At 49.6% G+C, this 16933-nt stretch overlaps 1 protein-coding gene across 4 annotated transcripts in view; it reads right to left on the bottom strand.

Annotated features, from left to right (window-relative positions):
• LOC144823532 (uncharacterized) overlaps positions 1-16933 on the bottom strand; it is a 1119534-nt gene that overhangs the window by 339483 nt on the left and 763118 nt on the right. The gene's annotated exons all lie outside the window — the stretch shown is intronic.

The following is a 16933-nucleotide window of genomic DNA, read 5'->3' as shown; positions in this document are numbered from 1 at the left end:
GAGACGCTAAGCTCGACTCAGCCCAAGAACAAATCAGGCGAATGAGGCAACAGAGGGAACGAACACTGCAACCCCGCGATGATTGATGTAAGATATGACCACCAGGTAGTCCATCCGGACCATAACATGAAGACCACCCAGCAGGGTAGGAAAATCCAAGACACCCAACCGAACAGCCTTCAGTACCCAGAAATAAAGGAGGAACAAGACATCAGAGTCTGCGAACACTCGCCCTGCACAGAAGAACTACCAGAGTAGCAACCCAGACCAACCGGCAGGCATACGTAGTGACCACACGAGAGGGAACAATCAGAAATGGATGACTCCAGGATAGAAGACAGACGTCCAGTCACCAACCCAAAACAACCCACACCTGGGCTGACACAGGAACCCCCTGATCAAAATCGACCACAGGGCGCCAAGGAGACAAAATATGGTTCACCATAGGAGACAAATGGAGACAAGCCCAAGGAACCATCAAGGGGAGGATGACAACAGACCCTGGACTCCCAACCAAAGTCACATAGGAGGGTGAGACCCCGAGAACAGTGACCGGATCATCGACATTATAGACAATAACCGTGCATGAGGCATGAGCACAAAACCCAACGGAGAGCTGAAGTGAGCCCCAATGTACATCAGAACCGGAGAAGGAACCAGGGAGGACATCCACCGAGTCAGCAGAAAACCGTGACCCACCAGGACCCCGCAAACCTCCCGGACATGGAGCATCATCAAGAGAAAGAAGAGGATGCCCAACTACTGAATTCAGAAGAGAACAGGCACATTCTGGACGGAATGGCCATATGCCAGAAACCAACAAATCAACCAGGAAGGAAAGAACTCAATCCCCCTCCCATGCAAATGCCCAACCAGAGGGTCCAGAGGAAACCTCTATAATAGCCAAAGTAAAGACACAATGGGAGGAACACAGATCAACGGGAAATATCTAGAACTGAAAATGAAAACCCATCACACAGAGGCAGAGAAACATCAGAAAGACAGGGACACGTAGAGAAGCATCCAGCAAGCCTAAGGAATCCAGAAACCCAAAGAATGAACAGAGGCAGGTATATCCGCAAGTACACCCACACGAACTGGCAGGGAGCAACGAACCAAAACAACCAGTTCAGAACCACTACCGGTCAGAGGACCCCGGTGTGATACTCCATCAGGAAGAAAATGTAGTACACTTCCAGCCCCCACTGATCCACAGTCATTGAATGACAGCGCCATATCCCATTAAGGAACGTCAAAAAGATCTAACACATGCATATAAAACAAAATTGGGTCAAGCGTGCACCATCCTAAATTGAGTAGCAGATCTGCTAGTCACAATATCTCTAGACACACGTCGTGCAGCACATTTGAATTCAACAATATCTCTTGCTTAAGACAGGAAAGTCAAGTCAATGTCCTTATGTTTGGAACCATTATTCCGTTTATTCAAAAATTCTTTAATCATCACAATGGAAACAGCCGACACGTGTTTCGTTAGCACTAATAAGTACCACAACTTTTTCAAGGCTGAAGAGAAAGAATTCAGGAGAGTAGTGGGATGTTAAGAATGAAAAATGATGAACCTCCTGTTCCAATGAAACCTCAAAGCACGTATGCTTAAAGGTGGCCAAATATTGTAGATAGTGTCACAGAGTAGACAGGAGTTGACTGACGTAACGCAATGGATTGAAGAGTGGGTGGTCCAAAAGTGGAGAGGACTCAAATAAAGTTCAACACGAGCAAGATACGTTATGTCAGCAACAACACCATGGACAACTCTGATGAAATATTAGCTAAAAAAAACGTTCAGTGCCCGACAAGTAAGTCGCGCTATTATACGGAAGTTGCTCAGAATTTAATTTCCATGTTACTTATCGTGCATCATGGAGTTGCCTGAAGACTATTTACGTTACTACATGATTGTCCATTTATTTAGAGACCCAGATTGTCGGGCACTGAACGTTTTTTTAGCTAAAATTTCATCAGAGTTAACCTATTTGGATATCTTCTGTGTGCTAGAAACCTTTGTGGTAGTGGGTCTGCGAAACTTGAGCACCTGTTACCTGTTTGTATATGAAGGAAATTTGCAATGTTGTATGCTTAATACTTATGCCCCAAAGAAGCTTTTGGTATGCCCTAAAGATTAAAGAAGCTTGCAATGCTTCTGCCTAATGATGTACCTTATGTGTGAATGAGAGACACTTTCAATGCTGTCGTTTAAGATGGACCTGTTCTTTGTGTGAGGGAAGCTTGCACTGTGGATATCTGTGTGGTGCTTGTGTTCTGTGCATGAAAGCGGGAATACCAGTGCCTTCACTGTGCTGATGTCCATAAGGAAGCCTGTACTGCTGATGTCCATGCCACGCTTGTTCTGTGTGCGAGAGAAGCTTTCACTGTTGGTGTCTGTGCTGAATGAGCTAGGTGTATCAGAGAAAGAGTAGATGGCTGCTCATTGTACCTGTTTGTGAGTGAGGAACACTTGCAAGGCCGCTGCCTCAGCTGTACTTTTTGTGCGTCAATGCTTAATTAGAGCCAGTGGTTTCCGGTGCCCAGCATAAGGAACGTAATCATCAACACGGACGCTTTTCATGAGCACCAGTTAAGGACAAATTCATTTATGGTAGGCACCGGGAGATTAAGTGATTTGCCCAGAATCACAGGGTGTTGCGCGGATGTGGAGGTCGATTCTCAAACCTGGTTACCCAGTTCTGAAGTCAACAACCCTGTCCATTATACCACACCACACCCTCTCCTCATTTTCATGGTTAGTTGTTGGTTCTGTTTTAGGCTGCACTAACAGGAGAAATGAGCTGGTGTAAGCTGCCTCCTGATGAGAGCCCCGGCACATATTTTTTTTTTATAAATTAACCACTGTTGTGTGTATAAATGGAGCTTGCAGTTCGGTTGCCTTTAATGTACCCATTCGATGTAAAGGAAAGTTGAATGTCTGCTGCCGGACCAGTGCCCGATCCCTGTCCGAAATGCCTTTTGAATGATTTTTGCTGGGAGAGCTCTGGTTCTGGATGGGGGTGGGGGTGGGATGAGTGGGTTTATAATGGGTCAAGTCTGAGAGCTCTTGGCTGAGGCTGAAGGCAGTGCGAGTGTCTCACCGTGCCTGCCAGTGGGACACACAGGTGTACAGTCTCAGACGACTTGCTCATGCAATCCTTGGCCTCTCGGCAGAGCATGCAGAGCGATGGCTGCGTATTAAATGTGATTCTAAAGGAACGTTTGTGAAGGGGATACAGCCAAGAGAATAAAATGTTTTATTTACAGGTGAGGAGAGAGAAAAAAAAGGGGGGGCCAAACGGCCCCCACGCATGCATGGCGGGGCCCGGCCCCTCCCATATCCCGGTCCCTTCGTGGTGGCTTGCCCCCCGCCCTCGCCCCGGAAGTAATTGTGCACTTCCGGGGCGAGGGGGCGGGGCCGCGACTACGAAGGGGTTAAGAGCCTGGGGAGCGCGGGAAGCGGCCTCTTTGTGCCCGCGCTCCCAGGCTCGCTCCTCGCCCCACCGTGGGGCTGTGTAATTTTCCTTTTCGTTTTTCTTTCAGGTGGGCTTCGTGGGTGCGGAGGACGGCGGGGGTGTCCTGATCTCAGGCCGACGCGTTGTAGCGGAGCGGGAGAATCTACCGTGATCAGGCGTGCGTGGCGATCTGAGGAGTCGGACCTACAGGATTGCGGTGTTTTTGTCGTGCGGAGTGGGAGAATCTACCGTGATCAGGCGTGCGGGGCGATCTGAGGAGTCGGACCTACAGGATTGCGGTGTTTTTGTCGTGGACCACCACTGAGGCTCCCAGGCTCGCTCCTCGCCCCACCGTGGGACTGTGTAATTTTCTTTTTTGTCTTCCAGGTGTCAGCGGGGCCCTTTGGATACTCTTTGTGCGGGCAGGCTGATGGCGGTGACCAGCATTCGGGGATTTATCTGCGGCGTGATTATAATGGAGCAGCGCGATCCTGCACCGGAGCTGCGTGGTTCCAGGCGGCTTCCTGGAGACAAATCACTGCCCTGCCCATGGATTCAAAAACGTGGATGGCACCTGGGAAGCTCCGCTGCGTAGGCGGCATGATCTCTGGTGTATGGCTGCATCGGAACGGACTGGAGTACATCGAGTTGAGTGTGAGTATCCACGCTCCTGCCTCGGGATATAAAAGTGCTGATTGGCTCATTTGGTTAAAGTCTAACGTTAGTATCGCCAAGGTCGCCGGTTTAATCTCCCTATAATCTTGTTAGAGGGTTAAAGCACGTTTCTTTGCTGTGTGGACGTGTAACATGCTAATTGTACTCCGGAATGAAAAAAAGATTTTCGTTTCTCTCCGGTAATGTTTTTTGATGAAAAGTACTGTTTTAAAGCTCGGCCAGGTGAAGGTCCAGGTAAAGTTTCCCGTTTACAAGATGGCAACTGTGTTAGTGGTGCTTCTGATGTTTATTAATGTGAGCGCGTCAGGGCTAGACCGACAACTACCTCTATACAGATGTCAGACATGGCGCGATTGTAGTGTAATCATCAGATCAGGTGACGCATATAGGAGGAGGGGGACTCCTAAAGCTTTTCAGAGCCAATAGGACGCCGAGTTCTTTTTCGAGGGCGTTTTGTTTACTTTAAAGGCTGTCGCATTTCTGATTGCTCGTGAACATTCTGTACCAGACTTCATATTTTATAATGTTGAGTCCGATAACTGCCCAATTAAGATCATCAAGCACTCTTGGCAGCGGGGTAGATAACCTACAGGGTTAGGACAAATCAAATTACACCTGGTATGTGACACCGAATAATTTTTGGCTTCAAATTGATTTTGTTAATTAGCTATTCTAAAATACAAAGGGCCGAGTCCGTGCTGTAAGTGGGCCACTGGGTTCCGAGTACCTGTACGTCTTTAATTTGAAAAACAAAGTAGTAACTACCATTTATTTATTTAATGCCATTAAACCCTCAAATTAAAGTTGATGTAGCTCAGTTTCGTATTGCATTAAAAGGGGCGACCATAATAGGGCGCAACATTTTCAGAGGAGAGAATTTATGCCACCATGGCCTGCGTGGCGTTTGTTCTTGTGCCTGAGTGTTAGCACATTTGGCAGTATTAGAAGTCAGAGTGTACTTTGTGTTCTCTGGTGGTCTGCACGCCGGTCACTTTTCCGCCTGTGCAATTTCGGCTACCTATGTAGGTTTGCTCGCATTGGTCACTTTTAGCTCACGTAACTTAACGTCTGCTTTTGTAATCTGTTCTCATCATGTATCGATTTTGTTCCTATCGTGAAGCGCTTTGAAGCCTTCGGGTAAAATCCGCGCTATATGTAAAGGCATAAATAAATAAATACACTGCGATTCCACGCGCAATGCGGCCCGGGTTAGGATCGCATTAGGGTAGGCAGCTGGCTAAAAAACAGATAAGTAAGATGGAGCCTACATGGGAACAAGAAATTCCTGCCAGTATTCATGAATGGGCAGACAGGTTAGGGGAGATGGTTATCACCATCCCAATAACAATAGATATTGGGTACTATTGGACGCACAAAAAATACACAAAAGGACCGTCTTTGATTCGTTATTGGTGCAAGTACATATTTCTTTTCTAAGAGATTTCGGGTTAAGAACGAGATAACAGACAACCTGCATGCATCAGCATTGTCTTATGCCATTGGCCCACAATTTTTAACATACGCGCAAGGCAGCAGAACGGCGCGTCCCTCCTAAGGAAGGTGGTGTTTAAGAATAGCTCTATTCTTTGGAGAGCATTATCGGGAGGGTAATGTCATAAAACCTGCTGCAACGCCCAGTGTTTCTTCTGGGAATGTTCTCCACATTGCTTGGGCTGGTGTTTTCATCGAATTGCATTAGCAGAGCTCTCATGGTTTGAACGACAAATTAATATGCAACAGTGTGCAGTTTCTAACAGTGTAGCAGATATGTTGAGAGGAAAAGCGTTAAAACAGTTCCCTTGTACAGTAAAGGTTGTGGCCCTCTGTGCATCAAAAATGTTAAATTGCATTTTCCATGTAGATACACGATGCATTCGCGTGAACGTTAAGGCGTCACTGTTACAGTGTGTTACCACGTAGGTGGCAACAGGTGTTTTATTACCGTGTAAGGGTTAACACTTAGGTGTGAATAAGTATTTCGGCGGTGACTGTTAACCCAGGGGGTGCAGTGATGTTACCACATGGCCGTTAGTGGGCATTACCAGGTAGGTGTACCGCATGGGTTTTACCCCTCAGCATGACGACATCGCATGATACGCAGGAGTAAGGCGGGAGATCTCTTAATATCCATGTGGGTGTTTCAGTCGAGAACAACCCTAATGCAAAGCATTGTTAACGGCCTGCAAATATCCCCATCCTTCACCAGTCTGTAAAAGGTGTCCTCCGGTAATGCGATTGGGATATGCTCAGGTAATGCGATGGGGTTATGCTAGGTGCTCTCAACATCATGTCGCTCTCAAGGTCTCTCTACAAATCTGATGTCAAATGTCCTTCATATAATGCAAATGATGCGCTGCTAGGCACTGTTAGTGGGAAGTTTGATTGTAATGTTCCTCATGTAATGCAACTGATACTATAATATGTGTAGAGCTCTCAAAAGTCTCTCTAACAATCAGATTTCAAGGTGCTTCAGGTAGTGGAACTGATGCTATGCTAGGCGTTTTTGATTGGGTTCGGCCTGGTAAAACTGGGACGCACTGACCAGGGAACATTAACCTTGCTAGTGGTATTGTAAAGGGTAACGCTGTGGTGTCTGTTTTTGGCACATGACTGTTTTGTGTAGGTTAGAGTGATATCTTGGCTCTATTTGGTGCTAATGAGCATAGTGTGAGAGGGTTGCCTGACATATGCTGCCCAGTATTCTAGGGGGCACACTGCACCAGTCTAAAACGACCCTTATTGATGGTAGGTTGAAGGGAACCTTATTAGAAAGCTATCCTAGTGGTAGCTGTGGAGAGCAGACGTCAGGCTAAGGCTTGTAGGGAGGTAAAGCAGCTTGTTTTACCAATCAAAATCTCACGAGTGAGGAAATGAAAGTTTAACCACACCAGGTGGATATAAATATAGGTATTTATTCTAAACACATCCCTCTGGTCCCTTTAGGAGGCTATGAGGCAAAGATTACAGTCAGTATATTTATTTTACACACAGTAACTTAGCACAGTATACGTTGTGCCCTAGGGGCGTACCGAACCATATATCAAAAAAGTGGTATACGGACCACGGCAGGCATGCTGACGAGGCTTGCAGCCTTTAGAACGGCGGGGGCCAACAGGAAGCACTCAAGGTAGTGACACATGGGGACCCACGCGAAGGAAAAGCCTTTATCTCACAGGTCATCTCAGGTGAGTACTAAGATCAATGACATCAACCGATCTGATAGTTTCAGCAAGCGTGGAACTTCCCCACGCTAACGACCGATTACTTGGGGTCCTGATAATACTACACACCCTGGCCCCGGATGTCACACCTTAAAAGGTGTCCAGGAGCCTAGTTGCGGCATTTTACAGCCTGGCATAGTTAGGGCCGTGCTAATCCTTTTGGGTAAAGACTTTGATGCTGCACCGTTGAACAGACTGTCCTTTTTTCACACATAGATCCTATGCATAAAGACGTGGGTAGACAACCAGGATTAAGAGGCGATGTCCTCGCCTGCAGCACAATTTTCTTGTAGTAACAAGGAATGTAAGAATAGGAAGCCAATTTTACAGCCTAGCATGGTTAGGGCGGTGCTGATCCTATGCTTAACGACTTAGATGCTGCACTGGCAAACAGACTGTCCCTTTCAAACCTAGATCCTATGGCCTAGGGACGTGGGTAGAAAACCAGGAATAGGAGGTGATGTCCTGGTCTGCAGCAGAATTTTTAGGAGCCATGAATGTGCCGTGGCACCGCACTTCACACTGTGTATCGTCCTTAAGGAGTCATGAGGGCGCGATTGTATCACGGTGGACCCCACGCACTCGGTCACTGTACTGCACACTGGATATTATTGTTTAATGAGGGTCATTCTACAGGGCACTCTCCATAACACTAATCCAATCACACTACACTACATGGGACACAAACTGAGGCTATGCTTAACACTTACAGTTGGAAGTGTCAATGAGTATGCAGCTGGCGCTAATCTTATCTAAAACTTAGCAAGTGATGGCAATGTAAGATTAGCACGTGTACAGCAGTTATCGCCAGAAACACTAATGGTTTGTGTTTATCTTTTCCATTTATGTATGGCCGGGTCCATGGTGGATATCTGGAGTGCTCCACATCACAACAGCGGCAACAGGTGGACAGCCCAAGGGATGCTTACGTCGGGTAGAGGATGGCAAGCAGCAACGCAAGTGTGATGGGCGAGCGATCAAAGACGCAGGAGGTGCCAGCACAGAGTTGATTGTTTGGGCTGGCCGCAGTAATGTAGCGGGATGTTGCGTCACATAAAATGGCGGTATTTTTCCTTAACAGGAAATTGTATTTCTACAGTAACGGCGCCTGCGCTCGCAGGGCCACCAGTGTCAGCATGGTATATGCATAAGGTTACCAATTGGTAGGGCCAACGATAGGGATGGGGCAGTGCACAAGGGTGTGCATTGCTAGCCTTGGCAACCCCAGGAATAAATAGGCCTATGCAACGCCTCATCCCCCCTGGTCGGGAAGTGGGGACTTCCATAGTAAAGTAGTAGACATACACTTAACATTTCCCAGAGCGTAGTGGCCAGGTGTGGGGGGTTAGCAGACTTCGCGATATGCCAGTGGGAGGTGTACACTGATAGTACCAGGATACACCCGGTCACAGCAACTACAGGGACAACAAAGATGGGGTCTGTCCGTCCAGAGTGGGGAATGAGAGGTACCCGATAGGCACGCCCCCCACCCTCGGTCATTATCTGACATGCGGGTAACAACGATTGGGGTTTTTAATTGGGCAAAGGGGGTTCTGGTGGAAGGGATATTCGCACTAGCAAGCTAGTTAGCAAAATATAAAACACAGACTGCACCATAGGGGGGCTCAGTTGTTTCCCAGACTGCAGGAAAAGGGGGGGTGGACTTGGTGAGTGCGCAGAGTCACTCGGTGAAGAATCACTCGGTAAAGAGGATCAACACTTGGATTGAGAAATTATTTCAGACATCTCAATTGCAGTATATCCCACAGGGGTGCATCTGAGAGGGACTACCTGGGGGACGGGGTCCATTTAACAGAGGCAGGGAATGCCCTTTTTATAAGGAATATCTTGGCATGGGTTGAGGTCTTTGCAGGGATGTTATGACCTTTCTACAGGATGGTTGGGGGGGGCCAGGTAGTCGGTCAACTACACTGGCCTGTGGCGGTAAGGTCATAATCGGTGAGCAGCATTCGAAGGTCCTTAGGGGGGGCGGGCCCATTCACGAAAGGGGCCGCCCGTCGGGAGGGGCCATTGGTCTCTCCCAGAACTTCAGGGGCAGGATATGATATCCATTACTTAGAAGGGTGCGGGGGAGGGAGTCTACGCTCTCCTCAGGCTGGTAGCCACCCCTCACAGACACTATGACGTCATCAAGGTGCGCGAGTGTACGGGCCCTCCTGTTATGGTTAAATGGAGTTCAGGGAGCGCACATGGGTGAAACGTGCCCTGGGTTGCGCATGCGCATCTCGAACGTGAGAGCGTAGCTGTAAAAGGATCTGACACCGGTTAGCGACCTTGCCGTCCGACTTAATTATTAGAATGCATTTTTTTATTTTTTTATTTTTTTTAATAAAAACTTTTATTGAGCAATAAAATAAGAGTTACAGAGATGGGCCTACAACCACACGGGTTGGCCGCTAATAGCATCGCACAACATAAGTAGCGAACGATCATTCCCGTGGCCGGGCACTAAGAATGTACCAATTATTGCTCGAAGCATAGGACAGGACATAACAATTTTTATATGAAACATAAAAACAACAAACTCTGAACAAGGCGAATGCACAGTAATCAAGTCAGCCCAGAAGGTGGAGGGGAAAGCAACTAATCAGGAAGACAAAAGCAAAGCAATGAAACTCGGCATGGCCGAGGGGGGGGGGCCAGCGGGGAGGGCAGGAAAATCCTAAAACCATATGAAAAATTTTCGGGAACATCAGCCTAGGGAGACAGGGTAACATCGGGAGTGTCAACCAAGGGAGGGGCACAAATATCTCCACGATATGCATTCCACTGACCCCAAATCTTCGTCCACGCCCTGGGTCTGCCCCTAGCCACATAGACGGTCTTCTCTCGGAACATGGACCAGTCCATGTTATCCTCCCTCACCGAAACTTCGGGAGGTCTGGATGCGCCCCAAAGTTGCGCAATGTCCCGCTTCGCGACCATGTATCCCAAGGTCGCCCATCTGGTCTGGGTCACAGAATAGTCGGTGGGTTCCCACACGTTCAACAGGCATCGTCGGGCCTCAGGCCGCAGGGTAATACCAGTCACAACAGTCATCACCACAAGCACATCAATCCAATAGGCTGCTACCACCGGGCACTCCCAAAGAATATGCAGAAATGTAGCACTCATCCCACAACCACGCTTGCATAAACCATCCGGGGAAAAACCCATCACACCAAACGCGGACCAGTTACATACACCCGGTGGAGGATCTTAAGTTGAACCAAACGGAGACGGGCGGGGATGGCGACCTCTTTCGGAGAAGAGAGTGCCGACTGCCAATCCTCGTCATCCAAGTCCAATCCGTCACCGACCCAAACCTCCCTAAGTCGGACCAATAAGTCAGCGCGATTATTAATCAGTTTCTTGTAGATAAGGGAGATAGTGCTATCGGGCAGGTGCCCATCCAGTATACGATCCTCAAGGGGAGAGGACTCGGTCAGGGTCACGTCAGGAGTCAGAACTGAGGCCAGGGCATGCCGGACCTGCAAATACCGAAAAAACTCCCTATCACTCAAGTCATATTCTGCCTTAAGGGCCTGGAAAGACTTCACTCTACCCTGCACACAGACGTAATCCACTTTACATATCCCAATCATATCCCAGCGGTCAAAGCCCTTAGTAGACCAGAGACACCCCAAACGTTCAGAAGCATAAAGCGGGGTCGCCATTGTCAGTCGGTTCTCCCACCCCAAACTCACATTCGCGGCGCGCCACACATTGACTGCGATCCTGGACGGGCCCACAAGATGGCGCCCGGCCGATCTGGAATAAAGCGCTCTATTAAAATCCCCTCCCGGCAGCTGGAGTCTATCCATCTCAAAGGCCGGATCTCGACCCGGGGAATACATTGCGTGGTTAATGGCAGACAGCTGGGCAGCCCAATAATATCTCTTGATATCGGGGAGCGCCATGCCCCCGTCATACCAAGGGATAGTAAGTTTCGCAAGGGCGATACGTGGACGCCCGTCCCAGATCAGTTGCCTTTGGAGACTCTCGATCTCCCGGAAATAGGTAGCGGGAATGTCGTCATAAGAATTTTGAAGCGCGTATAGGAATCGCGGCAAAGACATCATTTTAAAAAGGGCAGCCCTGCCCAGAGGAGACAGGGGTAGCCTACGCCAACGGGCCACATCCAGTCGCAGTCTAAGAAGCGGGGGGAGGAGGTTACGCTCGAACCGGAGTGAGGAGTCCAGCGTAATAAAAATCCCCAAATACTTGAAGCCAGATTGGACAACCTGGATAGGAAACCTGTCCGGTAATGGGGGCAAAACACCCGAAAGAACATATACAAAGGACTTAGCCCAATTAATAACCAGACCCGAGTTAGCACCAAACGAAGTAAGAACGTCGAATAAGACATTTAAAGATTTACGCGGGGAAGTAAGATACAGAAGAATGTCATCCGCGTAAAGCGAAACGCGATCTTCAAAATCCGGTGACCAACGGATCCCTTTGAGTGAAGGCTCCCATCGAAGCCACGCAGCCAACGGTTCCAGAGCAAGCGCGAAAAGCAACGGAGACAGGGGGCACCCCTGACGGGTCCCCCTACCAAGACAGAAGGGAACAGAAACTCGACCGTTCACCACTACCTGTGCCAAGGGTTCAGCGTATAACAACTTCACCCAACCAATAAACTCAGGTCCAAAACCGAATTTCTCAAGAGCTGCCCAAAGATAGGGCCACTCTACCGTGTCAAAGGCCATCGAGGCGTCCAGCGAAGCCAAAATGGCCGGCTCCGTCAGGAGCCCCGCCCTCGCAACAGCTCCGTGGAGACGGCGTAGGTTAAGAGCCGTGTTGCGATGTGGGATAAATCCGGATTGATCCGGATGAACCAAGCCACTAATGACCGTCAAGAGGCGGGTTGCCAGGAGCTTAGCCAGGATCTTGGGTTCAACATTCAACAGGGAAATGGGCCTGTAAGACGAACAAAGGTCCCGAGGCTTACCTTCTTTGGGAATAACAACTATCGTAGCCAAACGCTGATCATATGGGAGAATACCCCGTTCGCGGGATTCCAAAAACATGGTATGAAGATAGGGCGCCACCCTGTCAGGACGTAGCTTGTACAATTCAATTGGCAATCCATTCGGGCCCAAAGCTTTGCCCGAACGGAGTGAGCGAATGGCCGTCGCTATCTCGTCCGTAGTAAAAGGGGACTCCAAAGAGACTCGGTCTAAATCGGAAATACTGGGCAGAGCTATATCACGCAACAAAAGGCGAGAGTCATCAACATCCCGTTCAGACACAGGGGTATAAACCGCACGAAAATAATCCGCAAAACATTCAACTATTCCAACCGGGTCTGTCACTCCCACGCCACTCGAAGTCTGAATCACAGGCACCACACGATTCGCCCTCTCCATCTTATCCAACCATGCCAGTAATTTACCCGCTTTGTCCCCCACATCATACAAACGACCCTGTTGCTCCCGAAACATCAGTTTAGCCGCATCTGTGACCAAAGACTTATATGCAAATTGTTTCAGACCCAGGGCGTGGAGTTTAGCAGATGTAACGTTCGATTCTAGGTCAGCCTCTATCTCAGCAATCTCCCTCTCAAGGTCTACCACCTCCCGATTCCTCGCCCTTTTGGATTCAGCAATAAGGGAAAGGGCCTGCCCGCGAATCACAGTCTTAAAGGCCTCCCACAGGGATACAGCAGAGGAGACGGAACCCTCGTTGTCTAAAAAATAATTGTCCAAAGACTTAATCAAGAGATTGCGGGTCTCGGGGGAGGTGAGGTACCATGGGTTGATAGGAGCCACCCGGCCCGCCGCCTCCACCCCCACCTCAAAACAAAGCCAGAGCGGGGAATGATCAGAGATGCCCCGGGGGAGGTGCCTAATCTCATGAACCGCTGGCGACTGCGCCGCAGGCATCAGGAAATAATCCAGTCTAGACAGACTCCCATGGGCCCCAGAGTGGAAAGTGTATTGAAGCTGAGTAGGATGCATAAGTCTCCAGCAATCCACCAAGCCGAACGTATCCAGAAACCCACCCAGCCACTGTTGGGCCAAAGGGGTGTCCCTAGGGGGGTGACGATCATGTAGACCGGAGAGCACAGAATTAAAGTCACCTGCTATGAAGAGAGTACTATCAGGGAGGTTCAGCAACACACGGCCCAAATCAGAAAAGGTAGAGGTCTGTAGACCGGGGGGCACATAAACGGCAAACAAGGAAAGGGTTCGACCCTCATAGCGACCCACGAGGACGGCGTAACGCCCCCGATCATCAAGGATCACATCATCAATAGCTAGGGGGAGGGAAGCCCGAACAAGGATACCCACCCCCCGGGAACCCGTGGTAAACCCCGAATGTGCGGCGAGGCGATAGCCCCACCTATTCATTGCACGACATGTATTGCCTACCAAATGAGTCTCCTGTAGAAAAACAATATCTGGAGACAAACGTCGTATACATCGCAACACCACACCCCGCTTAATACGATCCCCCAGACCATTAACATTCCACGAAATAAACCTCAACCCGCTACCCCCATCCCATACAGCAACTCCGCAACCCCCCTCCAATGAGCATGACATCAAAAACATCATTAGCAAGATAGAATCGCCTTGAGAACACAACACACAAACATCAAACTTCCCATTCACCCACCCCCCAACAATCGAGGAAACACCCCCCACCCTGCACCCCTGCAAGAAGCTAAAAAGCCACCCCAACATGCAGTGTGCCTGTCGCCCAAGAACCCCCATTCTACAAAAAGACCCCGGAGGAGGAAAGGCTCTGACCCACCCGCCACCCCAATAAGAAAAATAACAAAGAAAACACTCAGACAGCAGAGGCACTGAGGCATAGAATCCCAGATGAAGTTACTTTACACAAGGACCCGGGCATAAACAAACAGTTCAGCTCTCTTCACCACCCTCAGCACCACCCGGGTGGGCGACGGACTCAGCCGCAGGAGGTCGGTCCGGCAGGGAGTCCAGCCAGTCATTCACAGAATCAGGCCGATCAAAGAAAAAGGTTCGTTCATTGTATTCAACTCGCAGCCTGGTCGGAAAAAGCATAGCGTAGCGCAGTCCCATGTCCCGGAGACGTTTCTTAACTCCACGGAAGCCCATACGCTGTTTCTGCACCTGTTGAGAAAAGTCCGGATAAAAGTTCACCGTGGCATTCTCAAAGGCCACCGGGCCCTTCACACGTGATGCCTGCAGGATAGCGTCCCGATCCCTATAGTGGAAGAGTTTCGCAACAATAGGCCTCGGCGGGGCGCCAGGCTTACCCTGGCCTCCCGGAACACGATGGGCACGCTCCACTGCGAAGAACTTACTCAGCCCAGACGGAGAGAGGTAGTTCTGGATCAGGTCCTCAACCAGGAGATCAACAGAGTGCGGTTCAGGATTCTCCGGAACGCCAACCACACGCACATTACAGCGACGTGCCCTGTTCTCAAAGTCCTCCAAGCGCCGGGTCATGAAATCGTTCACCCTACGGAGATTGCCAATCTCTGTCTGTATCTCCGAGACGTCTGCCGTGAGGCTGGATGACTTGAGATCCAATGACTTCACCTTCTCATTGGTTTTAGATAGGTCGGCCCGAATCAAGTTCACATCAATGGCCACGGTGTCGATTTTGTGGGCCAAAGCTTCATATTGTTGACCTATCGTTTCCTTCATGCCAGAAATGGCGCCCATGATGTCCTGCAAGGACGGTTCCGTTGATGCGTCCACGACGTGGTCAACCGCACTTGGGCCAGGCAGGGCGGCTCCGGGGGACCCCTTCGCATGGGTGTAGCGGTCCATAACGTTAGACTGGACCGGCCCCCCACGCAGGGGCGTCTTGGTCTTTCGTGTCTCTCGGTCCCCTCTGCCCGCCATGTCGGAAACCGCGCCACCAGGAGACTCACTCGACCCGATGGAAATGGCCGCAGGAAAGTAGGGCGTCGGGACCAAAAGGCCGCTGCAAAGGTACCACTAGGAGAGGACCAGCCTGAAAGGAAAATAAGCCAGCCAAAGGCCCGACAGCCGTACCGCGTGCCGGACCCAGCCCAGGCCAGACTCCCCTGCCAGATGTCTCAGTCTGAGGCAGAATCGAAACCGAAATTTAAGAGGGGGACCCACAAGCCCAATCCCCCTGCCGTTGTTGTTCAACTCCGAGACGGCCAGAGAGCCTCACCCAGTCCCGGGCGCACCTCAAGGGCGGACCCCGAAAGTTCGAATCGCCGTATCTTCGGCGCCCCGGGTCCAAATCAAATTCCAAAAAGCACAGGAAGATCAGCCCAGCGTCCTCTACATAAATCCTCGTGAAGAATCAGGATATGTTCAGGATATCATGCCGGGAGTGGCGGGGGCCCGGAGAGCGCTGTGCTCACGCGGCCATCACGGATGCCCGCCAAGCTCCTCCTCTAGAATGCATTTTTAATTTTCAGGATGTTAGATTCGGTTAGGAAACACACTGTACTAGATATTTGTTAAGGTTAGCCCATCATACCATGTCAAAAATGGAAGATAATCTAATGTTCTGAAATGTGCATTTAATAATTGTCTAAATGTTTATTTTATTAAAATTTTAATTTTGTTTTCATATTTTAATAAATACGGCCAGGGGGGGCCCTGACCCCCTGACTTCCAAAGACCCATGTGTTGAATGGTTGAATTAAGTAATGCAGTCGGTGTATTAAGGAGGGGGGTGGCCGGTAGTCCCAGACCATGAGACGGAGCGGGTGTGGGAGAGAGGACACGGTGAAGGGGCGCTCATATAAGGAATTATAAGCAGAAGGACAAGAGTGGACGGACGGTGCTGAAGAGGAAGTCCGTGGCGTGTGACGTGCACATGGGGATGCGGAGAGATGAAGGGGTCGGTGTCTCACACAGCGAGAATGCACAAGGCCGCGTTGTGAAAGGGGGGGTGATTGTGTGATGTCTGGACGCACTGGCACAACACTCAGGTGCTCTGCGGGGGGCCTGCGTGGCGTCGAGGCATAGGACTTCAGTTTTTATATTGTATGTAAGCCGTGGCATGAAATGCACAGATCCGGCCTATTGGGAAGATTTTCTAGTTACGCTTTTTTGGCCTCGGCCGTTTTACAGACACCCCTCCCCCTTTCAGCCATCTTTAAGCACTGAGTGAGATTGCACCCTGTGGGTGAGCAGGCAGAGGCAGTGAGGGGGAAGACATAATTTTACCACACAGGCTTTAAAACGACCAGCCTGTACAACAAGGTTACAAATGCAAAAAAAAGCATCTGCAATGCAATAGGTCTCGAAGTAGTGAAAGTTTGAGCTACTGGCGTTGCAGCTAATAATGCAACGTCAATAGCTCAAACTTTCAGTAATGCGAGACCTTTTGCATTGTAAATGCTTGCTTTTATTCCAGGTAGCATGTTAATGTTGGCTGTGAGTTAAGAAAAACAACTCAAGAAAGCCCAGTTTAGCATTAATGACACTACATTAGCGATCCCATAGGAAAGGGGTCGCAAGGGTAGTGGCCAGGGGTTGCAAGGGGCAAGCTAGGGGTCACAAATGCGAGCCCTGGACACCCCTAAATGACGTCCATGCTGTGGTGTGTTACGATGTATGTTTTTCTCCGTGTGTGATCAATATG

The sequence above is a fragment of the Lissotriton helveticus genome, chromosome 3_1 (assembly GCF_964261635.1).
Source record: "Lissotriton helveticus chromosome 3_1, aLisHel1.1, whole genome shotgun sequence".
NCBI classification, from domain to species: domain Eukaryota; kingdom Metazoa; phylum Chordata; class Amphibia; order Caudata; family Salamandridae; genus Lissotriton; species Lissotriton helveticus.
This window is presented reverse-complemented; position numbering and strand designations above follow the sequence as displayed.